This window comes from Musca autumnalis, unplaced genomic scaffold (genome assembly GCF_047663935.1).
Source record: "Musca autumnalis isolate F117 unplaced genomic scaffold, ASM4766393v1 scaffold_2, whole genome shotgun sequence".
NCBI lineage: Eukaryota > Metazoa > Arthropoda > Insecta > Diptera > Muscidae > Musca > Musca autumnalis.
In genome coordinates, this window is record NW_027411755.1 from 104,791,440 (window position 1) to 104,806,488 (window position 15,049).

General features: G+C 34.8%; 1 protein-coding gene and 1 long non-coding RNA gene across 5 annotated transcripts in view; one reads left to right on the forward strand and one right to left on the reverse strand.

Annotated features, from left to right (window-relative positions):
- Nucleotides 1-15,049, forward strand: part of Frmd5 (FERM domain containing) — a 424,373-nt gene that overhangs the window by 27,328 nt on the left and 381,996 nt on the right. The window lies entirely within an intron of this gene.
- LOC141392996 (uncharacterized) overlaps nt 14,812-15,049 on the reverse strand; it is a 551-nt gene continuing 313 nt past the window's right edge. The window contains exons 1-2 of the long non-coding RNA XR_012409952.1: nt 14,987-15,049; nt 14,812-14,929 (exon numbers count right to left, since the gene is read on the reverse strand). The exon at nt 14,987-15,049 is cut by the window's right edge and continues 313 nt beyond it. This is a non-coding gene — a long non-coding RNA (uncharacterized lncRNA). The remainder of the gene's footprint in view (nt 14,930-14,986) is intronic.

Genomic DNA, 15,049 nt, shown 5'->3' on the forward strand with positions numbered 1-15,049 from the left:
TTCAGATGACCGCTAGTGTATGTGTACGAAAAGTACTAAATGGTACCAACTTTGGTACAATTTTGATTTAGATAGACATGGAAACCTGAAATTTGGAATTACGAGGGCAGTTCGGAAACTTTTAAGCCTAGCACAAAAAGCGCGGTATAAACAGAAAAAAGTTAAATGTTTTGGAAACTTCCATCTCTGTTATGAACACATGTTAAATTTTGTTTCGATCTGGCAACTCCTTCATATAGAAACAGGTGTTCAAAAAAGACGCATCCGCAATTTTTTACAATGGAAAAATTAGAAATGCGTGCTGTCATTAAATATTTACATAAAAAAGGTTTATCGGGACAAGAAATTCATAATTATATGGTGAATGTGTTAGGTGAAAGTGCTCCTTCATATGCAACAGTAAAAAATTGGGTTGCTGAATTTAAACGAGGTCGTACAAGCATTGAAGATGAACCACGTAGTGGACGTCCAAAAACAGCAACAACAACAGAAATCGTAGCCAAAGTGCATGATATGGTATTAAATGATCGACGAATAAAAGTGCGTGAAATTGCTAATATCATGGGCATCTCAAATGATCGAGTCCATTTAATTTTGCATGAAGAACTACAGTTGAAAAAGCTTTCTGCAAGATGGGTGCCGCATTTGTTAACAGTCGATCAAAAACGCATAAGAATGAACATTTCTCAAGCTGGTTTGGATCGTTTTAAGCGAAATAAAATGGATTTTAAGCGTCGTTTCATAACTGTTGATGAGACATGGATCCACCACTATACTCCAGAGACAAAAGAACAATCCAAACAATGGACTGAAGCAGGAGGAAGGCTGGTAAGGTTATGGCAACGGTTTTTTGGGACTTCAAAGGTATATTATTGATTGACTATCTGCATAAGGGTAAAACAATAAATTCAGAGTACTATTGCAACCTTTTGGATCAATTAAATGTACAAATTCGAGAAAAACGTCCTGGCTTACAACACAAAAAAATAATTTTTCATCAAGACAACGCAGCAGCGCACAAGAGTGTTTTAACAATGGGTAAAATCAACGAATTAAAGTACGAGTTGATTGACCACCCACCTTATTCTTCTGTTTTAGCTCCAAGTGACTTTTACTTGTTCCCAAATCTAAAAAAAATTCCTTGCTGGCAAGCGTTTTACCTCAAATGAAGATGCAATTACAGTTGTAAACCACTATTTTGAAGACCTTGAGGAAAACTATTTTAATCAAGGGATAGAATTGCTAGAAAAGCGTTGGACTAAGTGTATTGCAGTTTCAGGAGATTATATTGAAAAATAAAAATATTTTTGAAAAACTAACTATTCTCTTTCATTGATAGGCTAAGAAGTTTCCGAACCGCCCTCGTAAGATTACTGATGGAGTGAAGGATTGAGGTAGTTTTGGAAATTCTTACTTATGGGTACGAAATTTGGATTGGGGTGAACGGTTAGAGCTGGAATCCTGAAATTTGGAATTTAATTACTTTTGGAGTGTAGGATTGAGTTAGTCTTGGAAATTCGTACTTATGGGTACGGAAAGTACTAAATGGTACTAAATTTGGTACAATTTATATTTAGTTGAACGGATAGAGTTGGAATCCTGAAATTTCGAATTGAGGTTACTGATGGAGTGTAAGATTGATGTAGTTTTGGAAATTCATACTTATGGGTACGGAAAGTATAAAATGTACTAAATTTGGTACAATTTATATTTGGGTGAACGGATAGAGTTGGAATCCTGAAATTTCGAATTAAAGTTACTGATGGAGTGTAGGATTGATGTAGTTTTGGAAATTCATACTTATGGGTACGGAAAGTATAAAATGTACTAAATTTGGTACAATTTATATTTGGGTGAACGGATAGAGCTGGAATCCAGAAATTTGGAATAAGGATTACTGATGGAGTGTAGGATTGAGGTAGTTTTGGAAATTCATACTTATAGGTACGGAAAGTACTAAATGTACTAAATTTGGTACAATTTATATTTGGGTGAACGGATAGAGTTGGAATCCTGAAATTTCGAATTAAGGTTACTGATGGAGTGTAGGATTGATGTAGTTTTGGAAATTCATACTTATGGGTACGGAAAGTATAAAATGTACTAAATTTGGTACAATTTATATTTGGGTGAACGGATAGAGCTGGAATCCTGAAATTTCGAATTTAATTACTTTTGAAGTGTAGGATTGAGTTAGTCTTGGAAATTCGTACTTATGGGTACGGAAAGTACTAAATATGGTACAATTTAAATTTAGTTGGATTTAGTAGGATTCCAACTCTAATCCTGAAATTTGGAATAAGGATTACTGATGGAGTGTAGGATTGAGGTAGTTTTGGAAAGTTATACTTATGGGTACGGAAAGTACTAAATGTACTAAATTTGGTACAATTTATATTTGGGTGAACGGATAGAGTTGGAATCCTGAAATTTCGAATTAAGGTTACTGTTGGATTGTAGGATTGAGGAAGTTTTGGAAATTCGTACTTATGGGTACGGAAAGTACTAAATGTACTAAATTTGGTACAATTTGGATTTGGGTGAACGGATAGAGCTGGAATCCTGAAATTTGGAATTTAATTACTTTTGAAGTGTAGGATTGAGTTAGTCTTGGAAATTCGTACTTATGGGTACGGAAAGTACTAAATATGGTACAATTTAAATTTAGTTGAACGGATAGAGTTTGAATCCTGATATTTGGAATTTAATTACTTTTGGAGTGTAGGATTGAGTTAGTCTTGGAAATTCGTACTTATGGGTACGGAAAGTACTAAATTTGGTACAATTTAAATTTAGTTGAACGGATAGAGTTGGAATCCTGAAATTTGGAATAAGGATTACTGATGGAGTGTAGGATAGAGGTAGTTTTGAAAATTCATACTTATGGGTACGGAAAGTACGAAATGTAATAAATTTGATACAATTTATATTTGGGTGAAGATTACTGATGGAGTGTATGATTGAGGTAGTTTTGGAAATTTATACTTGTGGGTACGGAAAGTACTAAATGTACTAAATTTGTTACAATTTATATTTGGGTGAGCGGATAGAGTTGGAATCCTGAAATTTAGTAGTAGGTTTGGAAATTAATACTTATGGGTACGGAAAGTACTAAATGTACTAAATTTGGTACAATTTATATTTGGGTGAACGGATAGAGTTGGAATCCTGAATTTTCGAATTAAGGTTACTGTTGGAAGGAAGTTTTTTGAAATTCGTACTTATGGGTACGAAAAGTACTAAATTTTGTACAATTTGGATTTGGGGGAACGAATAGAGCTGGGATCCTGAAATTTGGAATTAAGATTACTGTTGGGCTGTAGGATTGACTTAGTCTTGGAAATTCGTACTTATGGGTACGCTAAGTACTAAATGGTACTAAATATGGTACAATTTAAATTTAGGTGGACGAATAGAGCTCGAATCCTGAAATTTATAATTAAGATTACTTATGGAGTGTAGCATTGAAAATTAATAAATGGTACTAAATTTGGTAAAATTTAGATTTGGGTGGACGGATAGAGGTAGAATCCTGAAATTTGCAATTACAGTTGGAGATAGTTATTGAAATTCGTACTTTCATACGAAAAGTATTAATGGTATTATGAATAGAGGTGGAATTCGGAAATTTGGTATTATAGCCGCTGTTGGTGTGTAGGGTTGTGATATGGATGTGGTTGTGGATATACGTACAATAAGTGTACGAAAATCACTAAATGGCACAGAATTTGGTCCAAATTGTTATTGTGTAAAGGGGTAGAGCTGAAATTGTGAAATTCGGTATTAGTATAGCAGTTGACGTTTGGAGTGGAGATAGAGAGGAACTTTTGGAAATTCGTACTAATGTATACGAAAAAACTAAATCGCGGTTTGGATATAGTTTTGGATAAAAGGAAGTAATTTTTGAAACTTATACATACTATAAGTTTTAAATATGGTACCAGTTTGGTGTTGCATGATGGGATATAGGTGGAATTTCGAATTGTTGTATGAGGGATTGTGTTGGTGTTTAGATCCGGATTTTTTGAAATGCATACAAATTCTAAAATTAGGCTGAGGGCTGGATGATTTACTACGAAATACGAAATGTACTAAATGCTATTAAATTTGACGTTGGGTGTAGCAATGAAGATGGAATTATATCATTAGTGCAAATTGTACTAAATAATGTATTATTGTTTCTAGGTTAACACGAATTCGGTTTCTAAATAATGTACTGAAATCAAAAAGTCAAACGTACCTTTTCAACAAAATTGTTTTATCTTTGTTGTCTTTTCTAAACGTTATTGCAAGTTCATTTGAAAAGGTAGATCTATGCGGCTAATGTTCTACAATAAGGTTTTTACATCCTGAGAAAAAAGGCCTAAAATAAAATGTCTCAAAAACTAACTTTTATATAGGGTAACATCTTCTGAATAATGGTTTTCTACATTTTGATATCACAAATTCCAAAACTCGGGTGGAAAATGTGGGTAAAATTTTCAAAATACCCATACCGTTCTAATAAAACATGGACTGGAATTTAAAATGTAGGCCGCTGTTAAAGTGTAGAGGTCTTTTTTTTTTTTTTTTGAAATTCGAACAAAACGTATTCGAGCAGTACTTGAAAGAAATCAAATATCAAATCAAATAGGTATTAGTACATCAAAATTTTCAGTGTTCTCCATATTAAATATTGTTTATTTGTATATTATTTCTTTTCCGTTTCGAAGTAGCGGGCATTTTGCTAGTAATTAAATAAATAAATAAATGTTGGTGTTTTATCTCCCTTACTTTGACTACTGGTGATAAATGTGATACTCACGAAATTCGACAAACTAGGAACTAAGGTAGTTGCTTATACGGATGATGTAGTTATCCTGATTAGTGTGAAATGCTTGTTTACATTGTCCGATTTAATGCGATCACTTGCCAAACTCTCACGCTAGGCTCACATCAACGGCCTTGGTGTGAATCCGGCAAAGACAGACCTGGTGCTCTTTACCAGAAAAAAGAAAAACCGCCGAGTTCGTACCGCCAACACTGGATGAAGTGCCACTAAATCTCTCTACTGAGGCGAAATACCTGGGAGTGGTTCTTGAACATCGTCTCAGATGGAAAAGGAACACAGAGGAGTGCACTAAGAGGGGTCTAGTTGCACTCTACTCCTGTTAGAACTCCATAGGTAAGAGTTGGGGCTTGAGACCGTATGTGATACACTGGTTGTATATAACAGTAATCTGTCCCATTTTGACCTGTGGATGCACATTGGTCGCAAATGTGAATTCTTTGGCCAAAAGTCAATTTTTTGACATTCTTCTTTTGAGCTTTTTTCTTCGCAATATGGAAGCAAACACTCCAAAACAACAAAAACAAAGATTGTTTATTCCAAATTTGCATTTACCGTTAGACGAGAAGGAGTCAAAGTAGAGATTTGTTTACTGTGTTATTAATCGAGTTGAGTGCGCAGTATTCTGTGATAATTTGTGGGCTATAAAATCGCAATAAGTAAAAATGTAAAGGTAAAACTCAAATATGGAGAAGAAAAAAGCATGTAAATAGATTAATTTTCCAAAAAGAAAAAATTCTGTCTAAGAACAAAGTTATCAACATAATTCTGGAACACCTTTAAATTCTTACATTTTGTTTCAATAGTAAAATTGTTCTGGACCGAAATAATTTTAATCGCTATTGGTCGATGTTAGAAAAAAATTAAAATTACTTTGATGTGTATACTTTAATAAAAAAATAATTTCAAAGTGGATTCGTTGCGATATTTAAATGTTCAGTTAGCTTCTCCTTGACTAATATTTCGAAGGCTTTCGATAGAGCTGGCAATATGGATATCGGACGAAAATCAGAACAATCAAGTCCACAAGTACCTTTTTCCGAATGGGAGTAACCATAGCCAATTTCTAAGAGCGTGAAGAATATGCTGCTGAACGTAGGGAAATATCAATTTAATGAACTGGATAGGAATCCCATAACTACCTACAGCATTGGACTTAATCCTAAATATTGCACTGTACAGATCAAAAAGATCGAAGTTTCTAAAGGAAAAGCTATTATATCTTATATCAGAAAAAGAGTCAGAACTCACATCAATTACGGAAGGGGACGAAACAGAGGCATAATAAGTATTTAGTAAATCAGGATCAATATCACAGTTGCTATCACAGTCATTGTAAGAATCCAGCCCACCAGTCGATCTAACCCTGGACCAAAAATTCCTTGGAGTCAGTAACACCCTCAAACATTCGCGTTCCATAAGACCGTTTTACACGTCTTAGAGTTCTTCGGGCTATGAATAGCTTTATTTCTATCACAGTTGTTTTCTAAAGTAGCACGATAAGCCAAATCTCTATTGATAATTGCTTGCCTTACCTCTATATTATTATACCAGCAAGGCCTATTGCGATTAATAATTACACTTCTAAAGGGAACGTGACAAAATGTTATTCAAAACGGAGAGCTGTACACATTAAGCTGCACCAACGATACGGTTAAGTAAATTTGCTCAAAATTAGCGAAACAAATATCATTAAAAAGAGCATAAACAATCAATTGAATTATAATCACGGAAAGTTTTACAAAGAATTTCGTTACGAATAGGCAGGTTATATTGCAATAACAAAAGCATGAGAGGAATTTAGTGCTGGAAAGTGAAATTGACTACTACTCAACACTGAAGTAGGACAGCTAACTAGTGCATAGTCAATAAGTGAAACAGAATTTTGGAACGAATCAAAGTGTGTTGACATATTATTATGTAGCGATTTCTGAAAACTATTTTCAAAGAAAAATGCAAAACATTTTGTTCTATGCCCTGATTTTTACCTCTATCAGGGCAATGCCGTTAAAGACTAGTATAACACTGTGCAACATTTTTAAGGTGATCTTGTGCAAACAATTCCAACTGAGGATTTTTTGAAAATACAGACCCAAACGACAAGAAACCCTAGTTGGGTTTTGTTGTGTCAGATCCAGCTCGGATATTACGGGCCATCCAAACATGGTTAAATATTGAGTTTTTAAAGAAATTCGGGGCTATATCTCTGAAACCAATGCGAATCTTCTTCTGACCTCTGAAGCAAATTTGTAGATAAGGACAAGAATAAAATTTTTGTTGAGAAATAATGAACTCGAAAAACTACACTTATTGCCTCGAATTTCAAAATATATGCAAAAATTTCACAATTTTTATACATTTCGCACCGTATCTCCAAAACCGTTAATTTTTTCTGAATGAAATGTAATACACAACTCTTCAGAACATGTCATTGTTGTCAAATGCCTCTATGGCGTTGTTTTCAGTACATTTTTCAACTACGATTTAATAAAAATGTCAATAATGTAGTGAAATTCGAAATACGAGAATAAACTGTTGGTGTGAACTGTGTTTGAAATACGTTTTGTAAAAGATATGATGAAAAATACCGTTGAAACAACATGAAGTAAGCATTTTAGAGTTCCAGAATGTTCTAAAGAATTGTTGAGAACTTTATTTGGAAAATTTTTGCAAAAGGTTACTTGGTTAGCTTAGCCGATACTGACCAGAATTTCAGCAATTATGCCGTGCTGGCAGCCACTCCACTCGGAGACCTTGAGGTCCATTGTGATCATCCTGCCTATTGAAATGTATGTGTTGTAGAGATGATGATGTTTCTGTGATGTGATGAGGTGTATGATGTGTTATTTGTTTGTAGATGAAGAATGTGGCTATGAATATTGTTGAAGAGGTGTACCGGTTGTGGATTTGATGATGGTGTTGAAAAGGTGTAAGATTCAATGTCGACTATGGATGAGGTGATTTTAGATACGGCTATATGGTGACGTGTGCATGCAAATGGTGTTGATGTGTAATAGAAATACGATGTGTTGTTTGTTATGGGTGAGGCTATATGATGTTGCGTGACTGCAGATTATGATGATGTGCGACTGATGGGTATATGATTTGTGCATAGGGTAATGATGTTGTGGATGAAACATAAGTTGTGATGCATGTTCTGAATGGTGCTGTGTGCTTGCAGATGATGATACACGGCTGTTGATGATGGTGAAGTGTGCTATGTGGGAGGAGATGGTGGATTAAGTTGGAAAGATGGGAAAGGGGGGAAGTGGAAAGTGATAAGGGAAGTGGAAAGGAGGGAAGTGGAAGTGATAAGAGAGAAAAATAAGAAGAATGACTTATTGTAGAAGAGAATAACGGATTGTTTTAAGAAGAGAGAGATTAGGAAATATTTTCTAGACTGTTCTAAGCCTATACTGACCCGCCCCAGAGCCACTTTAGACTTTTGCAGTAAACTACCAGGATAGCAGGGTCAATAGAGGAGAAGTAAGAGAGAGAGTCAATCACATGTACACCAAATAGTCTATGTCTTTTGACCATCCGTCTAGGACATCTACATAGAAGGTGCTCGATTGTCTCCGTTTCCTCCTCATCCTCACATAACCTACAGTACTCAATGTTGTTATCATTCCACTTACATGTCATAGATCTTATTCTACAGTGGCCAGTTATGACCCCTGTAGCGATTCTGATCTCCGACTAGCAAAGTGAGAGAAGGGACACAGTTCTACGCCCTGAGATTGCCGGCCAGATTGACTTCGATACCTTGCAATCAGGTACGTCTTGCCAAATTCTTACGGTTTTCTCTGCATAGAACTGCCAGAGTTTGCCGAGGAAGTAGCAGATAATAGTGTAAGATCCTAGCGCCTTGAGGGCAGCTTGACTATCTACATAGACTGTGACTATCCTGCCTGCGTGGTCCGTCATTCCTACCACTAGTTCTAGGTCCTTCAATACTGCAAAGACTTCCGCCTGAAAAACACGGCAATTTGTACTACGCTTGAACGAGGGGCTGGATGTTCAGTACCGCATTCAGTGCTGCCTGAGGGGTGCTCCTCACTGCTCCTGTAATAAGAAGTGTAGCAGATCTTTGCAAAGTTGCTAACCTAGACAGATTGAACTTGCTGTTCAGAGCCTGCCACTAAACGAGACATCCCACACTGGTCTGAAATCCAATTTTTGGCCAAAATTATTTTTACGTCCTTGTTGTATTGATATTGAGATTTATTTATAATTACTGTCACAAAATATTAATTCAGAATTATTTTCACCCTGAACTTCCAAAAAAAAAAAAAAAAAAAAAAAACCTTAAAATACATTAAACAGGGTGATCCTATTGTATGGTTTCTAAACTAAAACTTCGACCTGTGTTTATAATTTTTTGTGCGAAGGGTTCATATCTTCTAAGAAATCAAAATGCAAACTTACAGCTAAATCGGCTTAAATATGTGGCTAAAATTGTTAAATTATCTTAAATTGTGGGTACCCTTATATGGGGGCTATACCCCTACGTGGACCTATGTTGACAGTTTTTGGTTGAAATATTCTCTGGACTCTCAAAATAAAAATACCAACTTTTCAGGAAAATCGGTTCAAACTTATGTTTCTTAGAATTAAATTTGTACCAGCGGAATATGAAATATTTCGGAATTTGATGTAGCCTGAAAAAATTGTGCATCATTTATCGCAACGAATCGCACTTTGAAATTATTTTTTTATTAAAGTATACACATCAAAGTAATTTTGATTTTTTTCTAACATCTACCAATAGCGATTAAAATTATTTCGGTCCAGAATAATTTTATTATTGAAACAAAATGCAAGAAAGGAAAATCGGTTCAAAATTGTGTTTCTTAGAATTAAATTTGTACCAGCGGAATATGACCTGCTTTCGAATCACTTTGATTTTTGTTGAAGCGATTTGCATTCGCTACCTCCATTACGACGGTAAAAGTTTTTTTCAGGGGCAAGTCCATATTTCTTAGGAAAACAGCCCGAAAGGTGTAAAAAATCCCTATGTCACCATATGTGGCGGTCGGAGAGCACGATAACTCTCAAACTGTTCAACGGGTTTGGTCTTCGTCATATTATATCCAAACTTAGTTTCATGGGGAAATACCGTTCCGCAACTTCCTTAAACACATTCGATCTTTCCGTAGGTGAAAGTTTCACTTCACATTGGCTGAGGGTATATATATCAGTCGGCAAAGCCGACTGACACTTTTTTACTTGTTTTTTTTTATTAAAGTATACACATCAAAGTAATTTTGATTTTTTTCTAACATCGACCAATAGCGATTAAAATTATTTCGGTCCAGTCGGTTAGTGCAAGAGAAATGATTTTTATTCAAAGGGAAGAATACTGGTAAAGCAAAGATAAAAACATAGAGCAAAGAGGAGATGTGAAATTAGTACAATTCAGTAACGTTAAATATAGAATGACTTCAAGATATAATTATATGTGGTTTACATTAAAAGGGTTCAAATATAATCTAACTTCTAGCACATTTTGCAATGGTTTAAACGAAGTTTGAACATGCTCCCGCGCCTTGGCCAGAATGGTCAATAGTTTTTGGGTGGCAGGCTATTCCAGGTTTTGAAACCGCTGGATCGTTTAGATTTCAGGTCTTTTTGTGTGTGTTGTGCTGGGTTATAGGAAAGAGAGCTGATTAACTTTGGTCGACCTATAAAAGGAAAGATATTAGCGCATGCTTCGAAGTTCGAACCTATAAAGAAGAGAAAACATGAGATGAGTATTTTTTTTTAAATATTTTGAGGAATTTAAAGGAATTTTGGTTCGATATTTTATTATTAAGAATAGCTTTCATTTTAATTTATTTTCCTCGAACTCGGGGCCTCTAGCACGATGTAATTTTAAGATTACCACGCTGAAATTAGGTGTACATTTTGCAAGCTATTTTTAGAAGTAGGACCAAAGTGTAGTAATTCATTCGGCAAGCTTTGATTTTTAGTTTTAGAAACGAATTAGAGCTATTTTCAATTTTAAAGAACTTAAAATCAATTTGATAAATTCGTCTGACTCCGGATTTGAACCGCTGTCTTTAGTAGTGGTAGACTGGCACTCTACCAATGCGCCAAGTACCTACTTACAAATTAGTTGACAATGTCTGTATATGTTCCGTAATTCCAGACACCTAATTAATTAAAAATAATCAATTTCTTTCGATTCCTCTTCAGCTATTTTAATTTCTATTTTGTTTTACAAATTTTGTAAGTTCTATTTTTAGAAGTTAGTTCTGTAAACTCCGTTTACTTCTTATTTCCTAACCCCTCATACCAATTGCGGATATTATTCGAATATTCGGCATAACTTTCGAAAACGATATCACATTCAAAGAATTGGCGAATGTTTTTCTTGTGTAAACAAGCACGTTGTTCTTTCGTCAAAAGTTTAAAAACGATATCGTTTTCGAACATTTGGCGAATGTTTTTTCTTCACAAGAAAAATTGTTTCGAGAAACATTTTTTACTCCGAAAATTTTTTTGTTTCAAAAAAAAAAAAAAAAATTATATTGTTTGTAAAAAATTCCCATTTGCTTTTTTTCAAATAATTTCGATACAAATGCTACGTATAATATAGACAATAAGTGTTAATAAAGACAACATATCAGTAGGTTGCCAAACACAAGACAACAATTTTTATCAACAGTTACACATCAAATCGCAAACTTAAAGAAATTAAGACGAAAAAGGCACATAACAGAAACATCCACCAAAAATGTTTTTCGGCACTATCGTAAAAACTATCATCTTTCATTCGCTAATAATATTATTAACGATATTCGAAGGTTTTCCTGCCACAAACTGAGCGACGAATGAATCGTTTTCAATTCGTTTTCGTGTGTCGTTTTCGAACAAAATTTCCGCAAAACTATCGAAAAACATTCGAAAACGAATCGTTTGCGATAGCAATGGTATAGGGGGAATGTTTACTTGTTCTTATTTGTAATTTCGCTTGCTTGCATTTTCGAATAGTCGGAATCAATTTTTAAGGTTTTTTAAATTAAATAAAATTTTGCTCGGAGTGGGGCTCGAACCTACGTCCTCTTGACTGCTAGTCGAGCACACTAGTACTAGGCTATGTTAAGCTACTGCAAAGTTTGACATTTTTGGTAAGTGAGTAGGTGTGTGAGCATAAGCATTGAACAATATTAACACTCAAAGAAAAATGTGTGTTAGTGGAATTAATTACAGATATATTTTGAGAAGAGAATCATTTAAGAAACTAACTAATAGGTTAGTCCTTCCCCACCAACGACTTGCGACGATTGTTTGAGCAAGCATTAAATGAGGTTGTATGGATTATAGTAGAGAATTAATCAAGTGATGTAGATTTTGTAATAGCTGTATTAATAGTGTCACAATATTGGTATCCAGACTTAGTACATGCACATTTATTTATTGATTTGGAAGTTTTTCTTGGTGATTTTTTGCGTTTAGGTTTCTTAATTTGGTTACTTGAAACAAAATTCGATGCAATGAAGTTTGCGGTGGAGGCGAGAGAATGTTCTGCGAATATTGGGCCACTAAGTACCCAGCCAAATATGGTTTTATACGCTGATGTATTGCCAAATACATTTTTCTTAATGCCATATAGAGTTATGAATCTTTCGACGTCTGCTCTAAGGATGATATCTCTTTCAGAGGATTCATAAAAGCGCGGGTCTGCCAAATCAAGATCTTTAAATGTTGTGGCCAGAGATTTTAATAGAAACAGCAGGTAGAGGTTTAGTGACTTGCGGTAAAATTATAGCAGAAACATAGAATTTAATATTGTGCTTATTAGAAACAATTGATAATGGACATCCTGCTTTGGAGACTTGTTTCTGACCACCAACGCCAGTGATTTCAAATCAATCAACATTTTTAATGGAGAGCTTTATTCGATTTGCACAAGTTTGCGTAATGGAGGTTCTTTGAGATCCAGAATCTATCAATGCTCGTACAGTGTGCAATTGGCCATTGTTTTGAACTTGAACTAAAGCTGTTCTCAGAAGAATTGTATTGCTTGCGGTTGAAAAATTTGCTTGAAATTGAGACGAGGCGGGTATGGCAGAACTTTTAGTTTGAGAGAAGTATCATTGTCGGTTATTATTTGCATCATATTTGATAGAATTGGATGCATTGTAAAAACTGTTGATGTGTAAGAGAGTATGATGGGTTTTGTGGCATATCAAGCAAGTGTTTGTAGATTTGCAATTAACTTAAATATGAGATGGGGATAAGCAGTTGCCACATATGTTGCCTTTTGTAACGAAATCAATTCTTTGTTGAGTAGTTAATTTACGAAACCCAGCACAAGCTCTAACTTGATGATTCTCATGACAGTACGAGCATTTTAAAGCAAATTTTTCATTATAGCAATAATCTGGCATGTGAGAGTAATTATGAGACGGGCTCGATTGTTTTCCTTTTGTACTTTTAATACTTTGAATACGTTCTACGACTTCGAACCTGTTTGAGAGAAATTCGTCGAGCTGGGACCATGTACGCATCTCTCGGTGAGATTTCAGAGATTGCTCCCATAGAGACAGAGTTTGCTCAGGTAGTTTTGTAGAAACTAAATAATTTAATATCGGATCCCAATTTGCCACATCAACTTGAAGAGTTTTTGGATGCAAAGACAATCATTAACTGTACAGTGAATATTTTGTATAGATTCACTATTTTCTGTGGCCGCAGCTGGAATATTAAGGAGAAGGTTAATTTGTTTGTCAACTAAGACACGCTTGTTTTCATATCGTGATTTGAGTGCATTCCAGGCCAATAGAAAATTATCGTTAGAGAGAGGATACTTTTTGACGATATCACCAGCTAGACCTCTGGTTTTGTTTCTGAGATGGTAGAGCTTGTGAACTTGAGAGAGTTGCCGTGAACATATCACGGAAGGAAGGCCAGTCTTCGTAACTTCCGCTGAAAATCTCGGTATCACATGGGGGAACTTTCAGATAAATGTCAGTGTTTTCGAGAGGAGATTGATATACATTTAGAGGTACTTGATTAGAATTTTGACTTTGTACGGTGTTCTGTTGCGTATTTGCTCCGGATATTCTTAGGATATCTAAAATTTAAGACTTTGCAGTGTAATAGCCATCAGAACAGAGATTAAAACTTATTTTTATACTTTCTTTGATGTCCTTGGCGTTTGCGGATGTAAGAGACAACATGAGAGCTTTATATGATTATTGTACCGCTGCCCACCTAGATCATCGGTGGGCAGCGGTACAAGAATCATATAAAGCTCTCATGTTGTCTCTTACATCCTCTAATTTGATTTGCAGAACCGTATCCGTTTGATCAGTTGCGTCCCATTGTTCGAATTGGGTACAAAAATTGTTCAAATTATCGCAATCAAATACAAATTTATCGTGCTCTGGAGACGTTAAAATAGCAATATATGGAGTGTTTGAGGAGGCAGATGCACTTTCTGAGAGAGACATTATTGTTTTGCGTTAGAAATTACTAATAATTTTCTTTGAAAGTTGAGATGTGTTAATATTTTTTCTTAGGTGTAATGGGAGCGGTACTTTTGTTATATGTTTATAACTTGCTCGAAAATAGAGGAAATGGTACGTAATTCTCGAGTGTTAATTTTAGCCAGAGGATATTAACAACGCTATAGTTATGAAAAAATCGTAATTAGCTTTACAAAGTGTGAAATTAAAATGAACATTTTCCTTCACTAATTTCGAAAATTAAAAACTTTCGACCTTGCCGGGGATTGAACCTGCGTTCTTGCGACTGGTAGTCTAATGATAATACGTTAAGCCACACTTTGATGAAATTCAGATGCAGCAAATTAATATTTGGATATTTGAAACTATTTTCGAATATGAAATGTATGTGTTACTTTTTATTGGTTTCCTACTATCTTCCTTGGCTAAGCTGGGTTTTGGGAATTTGAATGAGAAAATATTCTGTGTATGTGTTGATAGATGAATTTAATTTTTTGTAGTGATGAATATTTTTGGTGGTTTTATTTTGGCTTTTGGTCAAATGAAAACAAAGATGTTCGTGTTTTGTTTCTTTTTTATTTATCCGATATTTCGGCTGTCATCGACAGTCATCTTCAGGGATATTCTACAAAAATATAAACTATTATAAAAAGATAACGACAATTATAACACAGAAAATTACATTTTTATGAGAAAAGCAACAGTGTTGTTATACCGTCTATGCTGAACTAAAGTTTTTTGCGTC